This window comes from Hippoglossus stenolepis, chromosome 8 (genome assembly GCF_022539355.2).
Source record: "Hippoglossus stenolepis isolate QCI-W04-F060 chromosome 8, HSTE1.2, whole genome shotgun sequence".
NCBI classification, from domain to species: domain Eukaryota; kingdom Metazoa; phylum Chordata; class Actinopteri; order Pleuronectiformes; family Pleuronectidae; genus Hippoglossus; species Hippoglossus stenolepis.
In genome coordinates, this window is record NC_061490.1 from 7084126 (window position 1) to 7102538 (window position 18413).

Here is an 18413-nt window from a genome sequence, read left to right on the forward strand (position 1 = left end):
TCGAGCCCCGGAGAAGAACAGCAACTCTAATAGAAGCAGATAGAGAGAGGGAGCCGGTGATTTAGTCAAGTTAGTTTTTCTTCATTACACGAGTTCAGATTGGTCTCTCCCTGAGAGACCACTGCTTTCAGCACTCGACTGCTTGCATATTTTATCTGCCAGTTCATTAATTTGTCCAATTATAAGACTATTATTTACAAAAAAGGAAACACCTGCAGTCATTCATTACGGCACTTTATTAGAGCCATGGACAGTGGTTCCAGGTACATCAGTCCTGTCCAAAAATTAATTAGCTGATGTGATGTGTTCAAATACAAAATAAAAAGCTGATAAATGCATATTTCACTTTTTGGCAAATTGCTTCTATGACACTTCACCTTCCTTGAGTAGCTTTGACGTTTTAAATTATTTAAATCAATTTTACTTTATTTGAAAATTTGTGATGTGGAAAATAGTTTCTGGATGGTAAACAAGCTCATTCGTATACAGTGCACTCGTTATATTTGCCTCTTGAAGTGATATTTGTATGGTTGCAGATGAGCACATTGACGAAAGCAAGTGCAGTTTAGGGAGATTGTCGTACATTGTTAACGTCATTGAATGAAAGACAAAAGGTGTTAAGTCCGCCGCACTAAGAATGACAATATTGAAGTCGCACTGAATAGTAACAGAATTTATTGAGAAGCAGAATGTCCCATTACTTTCAGTCGTACACAATACGGAGTTAAACTGACAGAAGCTCTGGGAAACAAATACATTTGTTGTATATTACTGATCAAAATGAAAAGATGTGGCTTATAATGATGTGCTTGCAGAGATTTGAGTTAATATGAGAAGAAAAATGACTTTAGAATGATGTGTGATTTGTTTCCTATATAGAATATAATTTCAAATAGAATAGAACAGTGGTTTTCTCAAAGTGGGAGGGACTCCAACCGATGGGACACCAAATGCTTTCAGGGGAGGCTCAGTGAATGGTAATGAAATAATATTACATTTGTTATTAAATAATTCTTCAAAAGAAGATTACGTGGAACAGTCTCAAAGTGTGTGATGTGGTTAAAGAATAAAGTAGAATAAAGAAATATCACATGAAAGGAGCCCAAACCAAGCTAAAAATTGAAATTACATATGTGGTTAGAAACATATCTCCAAATGATTGTTACATTTTTCTCCATGTCCACCATTTTCATTTGAAACGGATGTAAGTGTTGAGGTTAGTGCCCAAAGACATCACTGACTTCCTGAGGCTTTTGATATTTAAATTAATGTCGATACAAAGACAGCCTTTGATTCAGGTTTCCAGACTGAGACACACCTGGGCACAAATTCTAGTGGCAACAAGACAAATGTGGCCTTAACTCTGACAAAAGGGACCAGCTGATCCAGTTCTGTGACATAGATTTCTGATGGAGAAACCCAGTTGTCAAGGCCTGTCAGTGTGTGTGGGTGTTGGGAGACTGAAGTAAAATATATATTGGCAGAAACCAATAAAATAAGCCTTCAGAACCAATAAAACAACTTAAACAAAGGTGTGCTGCACTGCTGCACAACAGAATGAAGTTTCCTTTCTAAACAAACTTGACAAAGCAAACTTTAATCAACATGAGAAAGCTTCAATCCCTCACAGCCCACAGAGGACCACACAACAGGTACATTGTGATTAGCCTGGCATCGCAGAGCAAACCCCAAACATTAGGGCGGGGCAATTAACCGAAAATGTATCGAAAACGACCTAATTTTGCTCATGTCACTTAATTTGGTAAATATTTCCCCCAATACGTGCATGCACGAGCTGTCAGATTCCGCTACGTTCAGTGCCAGTTTACCATGCTGCATGTCCTCCCTCCTCACTCCCCCTATGACCTGCACTCACATCACATGTTAACAATAAACACCGGTTTGTTTTAAGCTGACACTTAGCCACTCATTTGTAGTGTTTTTCCTCCCAGTTCGCACTGTTTGACTGTCTCTGAGCCAAGTTTACTTCAAGTCAAATCCCAACATACATTATCTCAAGACACAAAAGGGCTGATGTTGGACAGTGACTTGATCTGAATGTAAATTATGAGAATCTACAAACACTCCTGTTTTACATGAACTGGATGTAAATAACAGACAATGGATGTCGGATACGTGCATGGTTCAGACCTGGTTCTCTATCAAGTGCGACACTGGTTGTTTGAATGCATGGACCTGTGATTCATTTATTCTGCATGACCATAAAATACATTTTCGCATGAACCATAGATTCTCAAGGCCATAGTAAATTTGGGACTGCAGAACATCAGCTGTATATACCCGTGATCTGTACATTTCTAAGTTTATGGTTAAATATCATGTAGGAAGCACTGAGTAAATGTTTTAAAGATTAATTTGCAATTTTCAGTCCTAAACTTCAGTACTGTACAAAAGTTGAATAAATCCGTTATTGAATTGACATGTTGATAATGGCCAACCTGCCCCTAGTGTCCAGTCAAGGCTCCAGGGGAATGTGGAAAAGACATTTTCCTTAAAACAATGAAACGCCCCGTTTGTGAGGCCAAAAATAACCACTGGTTTTATTTAACTGTGACAATTCTCAAAACCAACTTAATATAATTTGCCACCACAAGGCTTTTCTCTTATGGCACAGCGATTCGTTTTGTCTCGTATTATCTCAGCCTGGATCATATCTCACTCCGCCTCATCCTGGCAGCTTGTAACTTCACCTCGTACCAAACAGCGTCCAGGGAAAACTACCCAGGCCTCTTTCACCAGACAAGTCTGACAGTAATGAAAGGAATAGAGCTTTAACAGAGGATAAACGGCTGCCCTTTATTGACAGCTTCGCCTCATCTATCACACACACACACATACAGACACAGACAGACACACACACCCAACCAACCCCACCCTCCTCCTCCTAACCTGCCGTGAGGTAGTCTGATCAGCCTGCACGCAGCGCTCTGCTGGAGCTTCCTGTTCATGTCAAGCCTCCCCTCATTATTAACACAGAGCACCGGTCCCTACCTCCAACCCCGAAACACACACACACATCCCCACAGTCCTCTATCGATCTTTGTGTTTGAGGGGCTAACAGACAGAGAGCAGCTATTAAAACACTTTCATCTACTTTGCAGCACAGGAGAATAGGATATGGCAGTGAAAGAAGAGATTTGAGCCACAGCTGCACAGCGTAGTAAAATCCGACCTGAAGATTAAACTTGATGTTCTTTGACGATTAATCAATGCACCTCTTTGAATCTTCCTGACACATGTTGCATCGAGGGTTTCCAAAGGCTTTTAGGAGCCAAGGGCTACAGGATTGTATCGTTTGGTCTTTTCTAAGTAGTGCAGGGGGGTGCCAGGGACGGCATACGTAAACGCAAATACGTGTAAAATTTGAATCTGAATTATATGAAAGCGTATTTCCTTTTTTTTATCGTTGAAAGAAGTTTGTTCAGGGTTTGTGTGTTTGTTTTGTCAGTATAGCTGTCCAGCCATTTTCGTATTGTCTGAGTATTTCCTCTCGTGTGACCTCTGCCTGTTGGCTTTTTTTTAACTTTGAAGTGCATTTGTGATCTTGAGTTTTGACACAGAAAGTTTTTTGTTCATCTCGTCATTTGTGGCAAGTAAACTTTGGAACTTTGGAACTGAATCTCTTTCATTGTATTGTGAGATATTTGCTACCGAATCAGATTCTGTGTTTTGGTCATCACAATTTCTCTCCGATTGATGTAATACAGAATGTAGGTGTGTATATATCCACATAGGTTATTTGTCACCAGTGGCAAGCGTACCAGATCTTCATCATCATCATTAAGAGAAGTCTACCAGAGGCAGAGGTAATGCAACTTTACCATCATGCTAACGATAGCTAAACTATGGTTTGCATTGAAATAAGTATTTCCTTAAGGTTACAAGTCATTCAACATCATGGTTACAATAATAAACAATAAAATGGTTAAAGTTGTTTCACAGTCAGAGTCAAAACAGGGAAACACTGAGCAGCAGTTTCACACAGGAACAGAAAAGTGGTCTCCTGAACATGCTGAGTTTTGTCTCATGGTCAATTAATTAATCAGGCCGACCTTTGGCGTTTTAATATGATCGTTCATTATCTCGGTGCCTGCACTCACAAGGCCCCCGAACAGGAAAAAACCCTCAGCGAATGAACACTGTGGATTGAACTGAGTTTCTCCCCTTGTGTCATTTTCACTATAAAGATACTTTGATCACAGAACGGGCAGATGTCAGTGGGTGCTGTGAAATAGGTAAAACTGTACCTCAGAGAATATTGTGAGACTTAAAAATATTAGCTTTCAAAGCTCACTATGTTTTGGTTTTTTTGCCACTCTTAGTGATATATAAGATGTTTACTTTCTCGAAAAGCAAAATTATTCTGCAGGTCCAGTTGGGGAACAGTTGAAAGTCTTGAAAAAGCTGAACTAGCCTAGTCCCCACACACCAGGGTCATACAACATCCTTGAGGTTTGCCATTTGGAATGGTTGATGTTTGACAGATAGTTCATACGGCCTTTTATCGAGCCTATGGTCTGTCTTTATTAAGCATGTTACAAAAAATTCATACATCATCTACATCAATACCGTTTTTTTTTTTTAGAAACCCAACAGTTCCTACAATGATGCCATGTTACGTGAAGCCATGTGCCTGCCTGGTATTCGGCTGACTTTCTCAAACATGCTAAATGTATTTCTACTGATGCAAAAGGGTCCACTCCTTTTTGCCAGATCTAGGCCACTAGTAATTCATACCAATATCAAATGTCAACTAAAGGGGCCAAAGGAGGTCTTGTGCTATTTGGGCCATATTCAACATTGTCCACATGGGCCACGTTAGATCCACATCCGATTACACCTTTCTAAGAGCTCCGCATGTTCACCAAAAAAGGCCCACATTTGTTTAAGGGTATTCAAGTGGGCAACTTTAGGCTCACATCCATTTTGTTTGGTCCACAAGAAGACCAGAAGGGCCTCATCGTTGCCTGAAGTGGCCCCACATCGGTATGCCGTCTGAGTAGAGACCAGACATGGACCAACAGACTCAAAGGCGGTCTGCAGATATAGATGAAATATCAACAGGAATGGAGGGAGGATTTCATACAGCCCACTGCCTCAGTGAGGTCATGGCAGGAAAATGGCTGAGAAAGAGGACAAAATGTATGAGTGGAGTAGAAGGGGGGGGGGTAATGCCAGCCATGAGATTATAATCAAATTATAAGACAGGCACACCAGGAGGTGCAGGAGTGACGACTTTATTAGCTCTAGTTCGGAACGGGCCTTTGGGGTTGTGTTTACTGGTGGAAAATAAGATCATCTTTAATCATGTTGTTAAGCCCAGTTAAAAGGTGCTTGTAATAAAACCAGTGAACATGAAGCCCAGTGGATTACAGCAGTCACTCTGCCCTCCGACATTTACACTGGAAACAACAAATAGATTCATTTAACCACATGAATGAGTTAATGATGAATTGGCGGAGGGGGTAAATGGCATTTTAATAGGAGCCACTTTATCCAAAATGGCGGAGCAATGTGAGTTAAAAGATTGAACAACACAATCTCCGTGTGCATCAGAAGACAGCGGCGCCGCGGAAAACCTTTCAGCGGTGAGGTGATTAAAGATGTGAGCGCACTAAACATTTGCCGGGTAGAGAATCTATGGCGGCTCTTCAAAACAAATGGAGACTATATTTAAACCATGTTTTAATTTGTATCTCTTAATGTATGAGGGACCTGACTCTGTGCAATGTTATTATGGAGGGTGATGTTGACTTAACTCATTTCAGATATGAAAGGATCCACGACAAAATGTTATTTCGACAATATCCTCACATGCTCCTCTTGTACCGCACTGTTTCTTACTTTCCTCCAATATCAGCTCGCAGGCAATCAGATCATTGTTTGCTCATATTGCTGCTGCAGGATTGTAGCTGAAGTGGCATCACCTGAGTTTAAAATCAATTGGCAATATCAGCTCAATATAATACACATGGTTTCATTTGTTTTTTTCTTGATTATTTTCACGATTTGTGTCTTTTTTACATAACATTTATATTAACTTTATCACAAAAAATAACCAAGACTTTAGCAATTTAGTAAATGTGATCTAGCAGAGGTGAAATGCAAACATGAGCCATATTTGTGATGTTTGTTGCTGCTGCTGGTGGAGCGCAGTGTTGGCTCACAGCAAGAAGGTTCCTGGTTTGAATCCTGATTTGGCTGGTGCCTGCATGTGTGGAGTGTGATACCCGTGTCTGCGTGGGCTTTCTCCGGATACTCCGAAGACTAAAGACATGCAGATTGAGGATTAGATTCAGTGGAATCTCTAGATTGTCTGTAGGTGTAAAATGTGAATGGTTGTTTGTGTCTGAATGTAACACTGTGATACAGGGTATACCCTGCCTCTCGCCCAATGTTTGCTAGAATTGGCTCCAGCTCCCCCCAACAAGGATTAGCAGTATAGATGATGGACGGATGGGGGATTGATGATGTATGTTGTTTAAAATCGGCTTCTCAAAGTGAATATAATAATAAAGGGTTAACTAAATTAATTTGTTAAAATTTTAATTGATTTTAGTATTATTTTAAATTAAAATAATGAATTTTGCCAGATGAGATTTTCACATGGCAGCAGCTCCACTTTCATCAAGTGTTGAACTGCTCTCATGTGGAAAGCCTTGTTCACATGACATCTTAGGCATACAGCATGCCGCCTGGGCACATTTTGTATTCAGAGTAAGAAGTTCTTCACTGAGTGGAAATTTTAGTATTCTGTAGCTGTGGAATTATTCATTCCTTTCAGCCTGTGGCTGGAACAGCAAGCAATTAAAAGAACAAAGGTGTTGCATTAGCCAGCAGCCCAGAAGCATGAATCCATGTAAACATGCCCAACAGGCTGGCTCTGCAAGTGAGTCAGAACAATGGGCCAATCAAAGAGAAGCAACAGTCCCTCAGACAGCCATGTAGAGGAAGCTGGAGAGAAAGAGGCACAGACAAAGAGGGCACTGATGAGAAAATGATAGAGTCGCATGGAGCATCGTCTTCTCACATCGGCAGCACAGGAATTACAGGCTGATTAACAGAGTAACACAGGGAGCTGCTGCGTAAACGAGGAGCCAAAAAGCCACGGGACTGTGAGACACACACAGATTTCCTCTTCTCTGAACTACAAATTGTGTAGAATTGCTCCTCTGCGACTTCCAATTCTTTCTCATGCAAACTAGTTTGGCAGGGACATCAGTTACAGCAGTTTGTGTCAGTGGATATTGATCATGGAGACGGATCTCTCCACGTATATAGAATCAGGTGAGAAAGTAGGAACACAGGACGAGAGATGGAAGAGACACAATGATGGAAGATGAGAAGGAATCTATTATATTTGCATGTTTATATGAAGCTCAGCGTAAGTTCAGTCAGGAGGACTTTCAATCAATCTCTCTCTCGCTCTCGCTCTCTCTCTCTCTGTACTTATTGATCAGCTGATTGTGGGCGTTTCTAAAGGGCCAATCAGATTATGCCATAGTCTCTTCCAGCCAATCATGCGGCTGCTGTCAAACTTTAAATCCCTTCTCCTCTCTTCCGCAGTCAGCCGTCATTCAGTGACACGCGTAACCCACCTCCACCCCAATCTCCTCCAGTCTTCAGCAGAATCATCATTACCTTATCTGGATCCTCAACCACCATCAGTGTCTAGACCCTGGGGGATTCCTGTACTACGTTCTGTTTAACCCCCTCCTAATCCTGATGACATCCCAAAGGGGTCTAAAACGCCTATAACATTCACATCACTTTCTGTGCGCATGTCAATAAATGTTGTTAAAACATCGAATCGAAGTCCCTCCTGATTGAAATATATATATAGTAAATCATCACTTTCCACAATGATCACAGGACCAATGTTATACAATCTCCTAGAATCATTAATAACACTAAAGCAGAAGCTACTTCAGGGGTGATGAAGGGCAAGTCTGGGGTTCTATTCCTGGCTCCTTCAGTCGGCATGTGATTGTGTTCACACACATATATATATATATGTATGTTTCCAGCCACACCAAGCTTCTAAGTCAAAGTAGAAGAATTACAATAAAAGCCAAATGTTTACAGTCTCAAACATGGTTTCTATTTCATGTTTCTCTGCTCCAGAGAGATAAAGTTTCAAGTAAACTCCGAGCTTTTCAGAACCCTCTGAGGTTTTAAGAGGTTGTTCTAAAACAACGCTGACGTTTTTACAATGCTTCTGCAAAGGGCTTCTCAGGTCGTAATGGGTTAGGATTTGAAAATCACCTCCTACACAAATATTTACTGAAATAATGTCAGAATTCTTTACTTCAATTCATATCAAAACTCAATTCAGCACATGTAGGGTTGAAAGGTAGCTCTGAAAGTGCGTAGCATAAGCAGTGCATTTAGCTGTGTTGAAAACATATAGATTTTCTGCTCAGTATTCAATATTATATCTTTTTCAAGGGTTAGGGATTATGTCCAATGCAGTCCTGCATGGCAATATTCTATTGCAAGAAAATTGACTTCAATTCCATCAGTACCACACGTTTACAAATTATGTGAATGGATTTCTAAGTTGCTCTGAGCGAAGACAAACTGCTGCGGCTTCACTACACCTCCGCCCTGGTGACAGCAACGACAAAAATCTGCAACGTCTCAGCAGGCTGCAAAATTAAACAGATAATCATCTGTCTCTGCTGATAAATGTGTTTACTGTGGTAAATGTCAGAGCCTTTCTAATAAGCAGAGGGAAGGCATTTCTTACGCCTGCACACACACGCTCACACACACACACACACACACGCACACACATAAAAACCTATTCACATAAACATTACATTTCAATGGAAACTACTCCAGTAAAAGGGAGGAATGTTTAATAATAAGAAATGACTTAGGATATAGTAATAAACTGTAGATGTGAATTCAAAAAATAACCCACGATACATATAAATAAATTTAGTTTAACGTCAAATTATAAATCTATTCCCACATGTACAGTTTATGTTCTTTGTCTGCGTGTGCGTTTGTTGTCAGTCTAATAAATCAGCTAGTGTGTCCGACAAGATCATTATAGAAAACAATATTAAAAAGTCAAGGTAAAAGATACTTAAACACATCCCTGCCCTCTGCAAAGGATTGTGACGCAACCTACAAACACTGACTCACACTCACTGACCCCAATCTCACCCCACACACACACACACACACACACACACACAGAAACCTTCCTGGCTCAGGGGGCTGACATGTGTGAGTTATAGGTACAGACAGGATCAGTCTGGCTGCACTGTCACTCACCTACTGGACATGGCAACTGTTCGGATGGTTATTTAGAGAACTTGTAAAAGCATTTGTCTTTTAGATTTTGTTTTACAAACCAATCAGTTGGATATAAACTAAGAGCTGTAAATCCTGCTTTTAAATGAATACATGATTAATAGAAATCTTCCCATTAGATTTACAGTATTTTGACCTGAGGAAGGTGCAGGACATATGTTCAAGGGGTCACCAAAGTCATCAGTAATATGACCCCGAGGAGCATGAATATCCACAGTAGATGTCATGGCAATCAGTTCATTAGTGTGTTGTCAAGAGATCCTGCTCCAGACTAAAGTGTTGGACAGACAGCAGCCGGCAGACTGAGGCTGTCATCCTCAAGCTGGGCTGCTAGTGGAGCAGGCAAATAGCGATGCTGTCAGCCTGAATCAGTCAAAGCCCCCAGTGCCGGGCGTGGACAGCAGTCAGACGTCGGCGTTGTTTACAACACTGTTACACTTGAGCCACTAAAGCAACATGAGTGTAATTGAACATGTCTATTATTAGTTTTACTGTATAGTAAACTGTCAGAGCGACTCCAGCTGCACGGGGCTCTGTCCTTGAGTGTGAAACGGAAAAAAAGAATCGGAGACATGGAGAGCAATTATTTCATACACAACAGGCCACAGCTGTGCTGAAGTAGATCCAGAGTTAAATACAGCTTTAATTGGATTTAACTGAGAGGAGATTTTATGACATGTGTAACCCCAGATTACAGTCTTGCCAGATATGGAACAAACAACACAAGGGGTTTTACAAACACACTTATGAGCTGATAACGATAAACAGATCCTCGGCTTTGTTGAATTCTCACTTCAGACACTCATGGTTGCAGTCGCAGTGGTGCTATGTCCAGTGCCAGGAGAGAAAGTGAAGAGTCATAATGCGCGTGTGTGTGCGTGTGTGTGCGTGTGTGTGAGAATGTAAGTCTAAGGTGACCTATGACAATGTACATCTGTGTGTGTGCGTATCTCTCCTTCCTAATACCCATATCCCTCAGTAGGGATGTTGCTGATGGCGATGTGATGGTCCTCTTTGCCCCACCAGCACCATAAGTCTCTGCATAATGACGTCTTTGTTTTATGACGTAATCGCATTGATATGAAAGGCAATTGCTCTGGATACCAAATCAAATCAAGCCAGATCACATTCAGATGAAAATGAGTTCATCAGAAAAGCTATGTGTTTGCACAAAGGGAAGGGGATTACGACTGAAAGAGGACATCACACGCCACAAAGCTTTAACATGCTACTCCAGCCCTGCTCCTTCCAACTGTAAAATACATTTTACACAAACCTTTGAAAGTCTGGAAAATGTGAACTCAAAGTGCTAGAGTCAGCTGGAATACAAGCAGTTCCTTTATTTCTCCTCCTAATGTTAAAAATATGCATCCGCGAGGGACCCTGAAATCATATTTGAAGAATTTGATTAGGACTGATTTTTATTACAGCCCAACGCAAATCTGTTTTTCTAACCAGCCTGCTCCCACAGTCCATTATATTAAATCTGCCACAGAGTGCAATCTATTGCCAGTTCTCATTCCTCATTAGAGCTCACTGAAGAATTTATTAGTTTTGATTACAAACCTCTCTGAAAAATGCTCTAATTATTGATACACCTGAATCTCCCAGTACCGTGATGACCTACTGCAGTTATTTCAGACACAGGGAGAGTTTTCTAGGTAATTCAACCATATCCTGTGTGGAGATATATTAATCAGTACAGAAACATAAAAAGTGGAGGTTGATAAATTCTGTAACTTTTGGAGGAACAGAACTCTCTACCACCATCTTCATGAGGAATAATACTAATCATCCCTCAAATAAAGTTCCACAATTTGAGGGATTCTGAACCCTCCCGGCTCAAGGTTTAATGACGGAAGAAGACCATAGCAAATTAAAATATTTTAATATGAGTTATCTGAAAGAGGGAATAAATATGAACAAGATAAAAAGAATATGTTCTTCTAGTGACATAGATTGACATTTCACAGGTCGGCTGCTCAACTAAAAGACAGATAGTGAAGGTTAGCCCATCACCGAACCTGGTCTTGGGATAAATATTTTGAAGTTGTTCACCTTCAGAACAGAACAGACACAAACAGAAAAAGAAAATGCTGGTTGAAATGAATGGATCCTTCATACCAACAAAAGCATGAGAGAAGGACATAGCTGAGTCATTTAGCACTAGATGAATTGGGTTAGAATTGCTATTTTGTAGACAAAGACAGGTTGGTTGTTGGCAATCCTCAAAAGAGGATCTCCAGGCAAAAAAAGCTCATGTCCAACATGTCCTTGGAAACAACAGTGCAAATGGTTAGGCAAGCTGAGGATGTAACACAGTGGATAAGCCAAGAGGATTAACAGGCAGCTCTCAATGTGCGGAATGTCAAACATTGCTGGGCATGACACATAGCATTACTAATTACATGAGTTTACCAAAACTGACAACAGCAGCTGGTCTTTCCTATGATCTGCTGAAATCACCTGGACATGCGATCAGAACCAGCAATAAGCATTTCAGCAACTCAAAGAATCCCTCGTTACCTCATCCTGCTTGGCTCACTATGACCCACAAAGACCTGTTCCACCAGAGGCCAGCAGGTACGGGACAGGGGACACCCCTTCACACCTCCATGGTGAAAGCTACAAGCCAGTTGCATGTCGTATAAGTGGACAGACAGTGGCATAAACCAGGGTATAGAAAAATTGACAAGGAATGTTGAGCAGTGTCTGCCTATGAGAGAAAAGTACGATGGGCAGATTCTGACTTATCACATATCATAAGCCTCTGGTGCCACTGATAAATAATTTGGTTGCAGTGACAGTGAGATGTGAAGCGACTGATGACACTGGTCATTGCTGACGCCTCGTCAAGGACAGAGACAACACCACAGAGACAGATGTAGCTTGTCATGAAACTGCTGTCAGTCACAGTCAATCAATATCACAGCACAAACTAGACTACAGATAATGTCTGTTGCACAGAGGAAAGACCAGTGGCAAAGAGCACAGAAGCATGAACAGTTTAAAGAGCTACTATAAACCAAATTTAACTGGCCAACTACTGTACTACAGTAAACCAGGGTTGATAAGTCAATTCGCATTTGCAAGACTTTGCATTACTGATTGGATTGTCAGTTGTAGACAGTATGGCATGGTGCATCAAGTCCCATCAAGTTACATCAAGTCCCTGCATCCTTCAAGACAATGACCCACTATTAGCATCACTGTGCTGCAAGGCACCAACAATGACCTTGACCACTTTACGCCCAGCCAAACTACTCATGGGATGGAAATATGAGAAGCTCACTCTCTTCACTCAAAGGAATCTGATTCCTCACTGGTCTGGTTGAACCCTCATCACACTCAGAGATGGTGAGGCTAAGCAACAACAGGCCTTGTACTTCAACTGGAGACTCAAGTAATGGACTTTCAACTTTTAAAACCAGAAGATCAAGTTATGGAAAGGACATCTGCTATCTGAGAAAACTGTAATCATAGTCTCAGATTTCTTACAGAAGGGAGGAGAGGTGAGAAGGAACAGTCTTAAAAGTAACAGACTTAATAGAAACACATCAGAGGGTCAGATAGTTACAGAGAATTGTAAAATGTATAAACCTGCAGTAAGACTGGATACACAAGAGAAATATCATCCTAAAGACATGGAGATTAAAAGGGGAAGTAGAAATGTTATCCTGACAAAAGGTTGTTAAGCTTTTGATTACTGGACTGTCAGTTTGAGTTAACAAATGTTATATGTATAATGCATTAAAGGGGACATAGCATGCCCATTTTACCACAAGTTGATATGGTTCCTTGGGGTCTTAATGAAATGTCTGTAACATACTTTGGTCAAAATACCATAAAGATCATATAAAACAGCACCCTTTTTACCCTGTATAAAACAGCCCTCCACAGAGTGACCTGTTTTGAGTGCCTGTTCCTTTAAATGCTAATGAGCCAGCTCCCCCTCCCCCCTCTCTCCCCATGATTTTAAACGATATAAATTACATATTTTATATGATATAAATTATCAAATATGCATCCCATACTTTGTATTCCCTTCTGTTGTCCTGGAGTTTTAATTTTCCCAATCACATAATTAAATGTCCCCTCTGCCCATCCACTACAAGCACACAAGCAGATAGACAGAGAGAGAAAGAGAGGGGGGGGGCTATGAAGATCATTTACCCCGAACCCCGACATTCAATGGGTACAACAACAAGCGGAGAAAGCAGAATCGCGGGCTGACCTTATATATACAGTCTATGGGGCTGACCAGCGGAGAAATGCTCCGTGTGAACAGCCAGGCGGCTGCGTGTGGAGAACGGCGCTGCGCTGCCTGCTGCGGCGCTTCCGCGTCGGTGTACCCAGCGTAACTACTGTAACCAGCGTAACTACTGTAACCGGGCGTAACTACTGTAACCCGGCGTACAGTAGAGCTGAACACTGCGGAAGTCTTCCACACAGCTGGCAGTGTGGAAGACCGCTGCGAGGCAGCGCAGCGCCGTTCTCAAGCGCGCAGCCGCCTGGCTGTTCACACGGGACGAGCATTTCTCCGCGCTGGTCAGCCCCATAGACTGTATATATAAGGTCAGCCCGCGATTCTGCTTTCTCCGCTTGTTGTTGTACCCGTTGAATGTCGGGGTTCGGGGGTTACAGTAGCGCTGAACACTGCGGAAGTCTTCCACACTGCTGGCTGTGTGGCGCTGACACAAAAGACCATGTAGGAGACTTCCAGTTCCTTGTTACGACACAATACCCAGGAAGCGCAATCGAGTCGCTCAAGCATGACGTTTCTGACTTAGAGGAACTATAACAAAACGCGCGAGTGTTTTTTCCCCAGAGTTTTTGGGTTGGTAGACATGCCAGATACCCACATTAACCTGTAGAAGCACTAACAAAGTGGAATTTGCATGCTATGTCCCCTTTAAGATGTGAGCGCTAAAAGAAGCAAATTAATTTTCAGGATGTCACAAGTCAAGACAGAGTTATTGTTTGCTTGTATCCAGTAGGTGATATGTAGGGGGATAAGGGGGGGACGCCATTCCATTTAAAAATCGAAATGACCAAAAATCCATCCCCCTTGACAACCTGTCAAAGCCCTCTCAGCCACCCACCATCCACTATGAAAGTGCTGCGTACGCAGATAGAGAACTTGTGTGTGCAGATGAGCATCCCTTTGTAAAAATGGCTAAATAAATCACGGGATCAGCAGTTTACTGAGTTATAAAGTTGAAACCAAATGACATTGAAAAGAACAGGAGGACTCTGTGCCTCTCTCTCTCTTTCTCTCTCTGCCACACAAACACACTGACTGTCTGTCAGAGTCACGACTGGCCATCAGCTGCACCTGGAGACATCCTACATGTGTTCGGGAGAATAACGTGAGGGGGAGCTGCCGAGGATTTGCATACACAGTCTAGAGCAGTGGTCGCCAACCCGTTGACTTTCACTGTTGATCCTCCGTAACGCATTGGACTCATTTTTTTATAAAAAGGGATTTTATTGTGAAATAATTGCAGAAGCGGAAGACGCACGGCTTCATATAGTGCTCGTATTTATTTGAGTACACAGGACTACATACACTTCATACAAGGAAATATTCATGCAAAAACATTGTGCTGCAGCAGCAGCTCCTCTGCAGAACATATTGTTGAACTGAGAAGCTAATTATTTTTCGAAATATTAATTGATATTAATGTGAGTATTGTGCATTGAATAGATAAAGTTGCATTACTCCCTTTCTTTGTGTATATATGCTCGTACATTGAGCCTTTAACAGAAATTGCAATAATAATAAATATGACCCTCCTAAGTGGGTTTTTTGTAAGATATCCGGTTGGTAGATCTCGGCTTGCGTTTGGAATTAAAAAGTGTTCTTGGGCTTGCAAAGGTTGGTGACCACTAGTCTAGCGGTAGGGGGCGCTAGAGACAGAATAAAGTCAGAATAAAGATGTTTTTTTATGACCACAAAGATTACTCTCCTCTACCTCATCCCTATTAAACTATCATTTGGGACAAGAAGCAAGAATAGACCTATTTTTGCCAAAACAAGCTTTTAGCATGTCAGAGAGATCTACGACAGAAGGCTGGTCAATTAAAACACACGAAGTTTTGCAGCAATTAGGCCTCATCTCTATTAAATATGTGACTATAACTTCCTTTTAGAAAAAAGTACACTAAAGGACTGTAATTATCACTAAGGTGTGAATTGTTCCTCTACAACAAACTCACAGACAAAAAAAGAAACTGCACTCCCCACCTACCTTTCCTCACCCCTTAAAAGGGTAATTGCAGATCATTGATGCCTGTTTTAGATTACACAACATTGGAAGTCCTGTGTCATCTGGCTAACACCAGTTTCTCCCTTCAGCTTAGTTTACTGTAGATGGCGCTATGATTGGGATTTTAGTGGATAACATTTATAAAAAATTACAATTTGGCAAAATTTTATATGTTTGAGTGTAAAAATTCCAAGGTGCTGAAAAACTAAACGAAAGATTTGTGCCATGCTGCCTAATGTAATTTTTAATTGGTTAAGATGGATTTTACAAAATAAAATGCTTTTGGTGCTGGTATCAAGACTTTTTAACTGATACCCATCCAGAGGCTAAGCATCAACTCCCGAGTTTGACAAGTTATCATTGAATTCGTCACCCATCTGTATTTTATGCTCAACAGTTACTCATAATCCAACCTTATTTCTGAGTTAGTTTTTTTATGTAATCAGTAGCAAAATTTGCAATTCATGTCCCAAACTTAGACTAACTGTCTACCAATGGCTTCATTTCCATGAAACACAAGTTGTGATGCAGTGGCCCATTGTTTGAACTGATGACTCATTCAGGAGAATTTCATGTCCATCTAACAGTTAGAAATGCTCCAATGGGCTGTCAAGTTAAGTTGGGAAAAATGAACAGCAGCTCTTTCCGCCTGTTACAACCCTGCCAGCTTCTATATCACTATTTTAATTTTAGAATACCTTAAAAGAAAAAGATTTTCCACTTAAGCCGAAAGCCTCTCTATGCTTAAGAGATTTTTTTTAGCAACATTTGCTGTTTCTATTCAGCTTTTTCTAATTTAGTTGAACAGCCATTCAGTTTGAGAACCACCTGGCTACAATGTCATAGAGAATGTGTCTCTTTCATGGCTGCTTCCACATCAATAGGGAGCAGAATCCTGATCAGCTGCAGGTTAAGTGCTGTCGAGTGATTGAGCAGCATGAAGATGATTCTATCTGTTACACCATCATTAACGATGTATGGGACTAGACACCGGCACATTGAGGCTGTTTGTGCCAGTGCACACATATGCACATTATACACACTCGGAAAGACACAAAGATACACATTTTCATCTCCATACTATTTGACACACACACGGACACACATGCATACAAAGGGCAGCAATGACTCAGTATAATAGCCATTTGTGAGAACGCCCTTTGGGGATGACGTGGCCACACATCATCTGCACGACATCACAGTCTGAGAAACACTTGCACAGACGCCCCTATAACACTAACGACATCACAGCACGTCAACCCTCACTTCAGCATCAGTGATATCAATGGAACAGAATCTTTTTTGAGTTTATCTATGCATTTATTCTATGATTATAACCCTTTAATTTCATACTCTATATGCTATTAACTAAGGAATCCTGATACTTGTTTATCATTCACTGACCAGTGATGTCAAACATTCTTTGGTTGGAGTTTCATCGAATGTCGTCGATTTGAACATTTGAGGATTTCACCTTACACATTTCTCCTTTCTTATAAGTTTCTGCTGAGTTTTCCTCATTTGAAAACTTATCAACAATTTGCAACAATAACCAGCCCTATGGATACTAAGGATTTGCTATGAAGCAAAGCATCCTGCAGGCCTACTAAACATGTTTACATCCATGTGGCTTGCTAGCATGTGCTCTTCATCTGAGCTCTTGGCGCTGCATTGACACATTTCTTGGCATCTTACGACAGTGACATAGCACGAAACTGTGAAACCAACTGGGTAAAAGTCTCACCTATAACCCGTCTGAATGCACAGCCCACAATCCCAACATGTTACATTAGTATTGAGTAATACTACTGGGAGGAGTGTGCCCTTTATATGGCCAAGTGAGAGGGTCCGGGTGGTAGATGGGCTCATGGTGCATCTGTCATTTATGCTGGCAACTCTGAAAAATGACTCTGTTTTTTTATAAGACTACACTGCAACAGTAAAATATTTTTTGGGGAAACTATTGCAACTACGTCAAAAGATTGGGATATGTTGTTAATTTACATATATGGGAAATCATAAATACAATGAATACATTTGCTTGTGCAGCATTACCACAGTTTTTTTTATGCTTATGTTTAATAAAGAAAAAAATGCTGTTCATTCATTCCAAAAATACATAACCTCTGAAAAAAATCCAGCAGTGATGAAGTTTCATATAAAATGTATTTGCTTTGTATTTTTTTTCTAGCAACAACAGGTTGAAATTTAAGTAATTTTTATTTAAAGTCTTGACTACATAATGATTTAGACACATCCATGGTCCCCAGAGGATACATTTTAATAGCTTTGATCCCCTGACTGTTTATCCTGTAATAACATTGAGTCAAAGTTTCATGGTCTAATATTTTGGCTTGTGACCAAATACCATTCCCCACCACCTCAGCTGTGCATTGTGTTTAGTGCAATTAGGCAAGTGTCATGCTAACATGCTAAAATAAATTTGTGAATATGGTAAACTTAATTGTTGCTAAAAAAAACAATATGCCAGCCATAAAGATGTTAGCATCCTGCTGTTAATGTTTAGCTCAAGGCCTCCGTCAGAATGACTCCTGGGCTCAGTCTAATGGAAAAGTATCGTGTTACATGTAATGATTAAAATATTGGAGACGTGATATATGTGCTGTTCACACCCCAATCACACAAAGCACATGTTCTCATATTGTAACAATACCTGGAAAAATATATTTTTGAATTATGCATGACGTCATTTTCTGACTTCAGTGCAACTTCTTTGTGACGTCACTTGTCAAGTGATATCATATGATGGGGAATCATGCATTAAACTAAATACATCTT

The 18413-nt window shown here is 40.8% G+C and overlaps 1 protein-coding gene across 6 annotated transcripts in view; it reads right to left on the reverse strand.

The window, feature by feature from the left end:
- Window positions 1-18413, reverse strand: part of adgrb1a (adhesion G protein-coupled receptor B1a) — a 156235-nt gene that overhangs the window by 108221 nt on the left and 29601 nt on the right. The gene's annotated exons all lie outside the window — the stretch shown is intronic.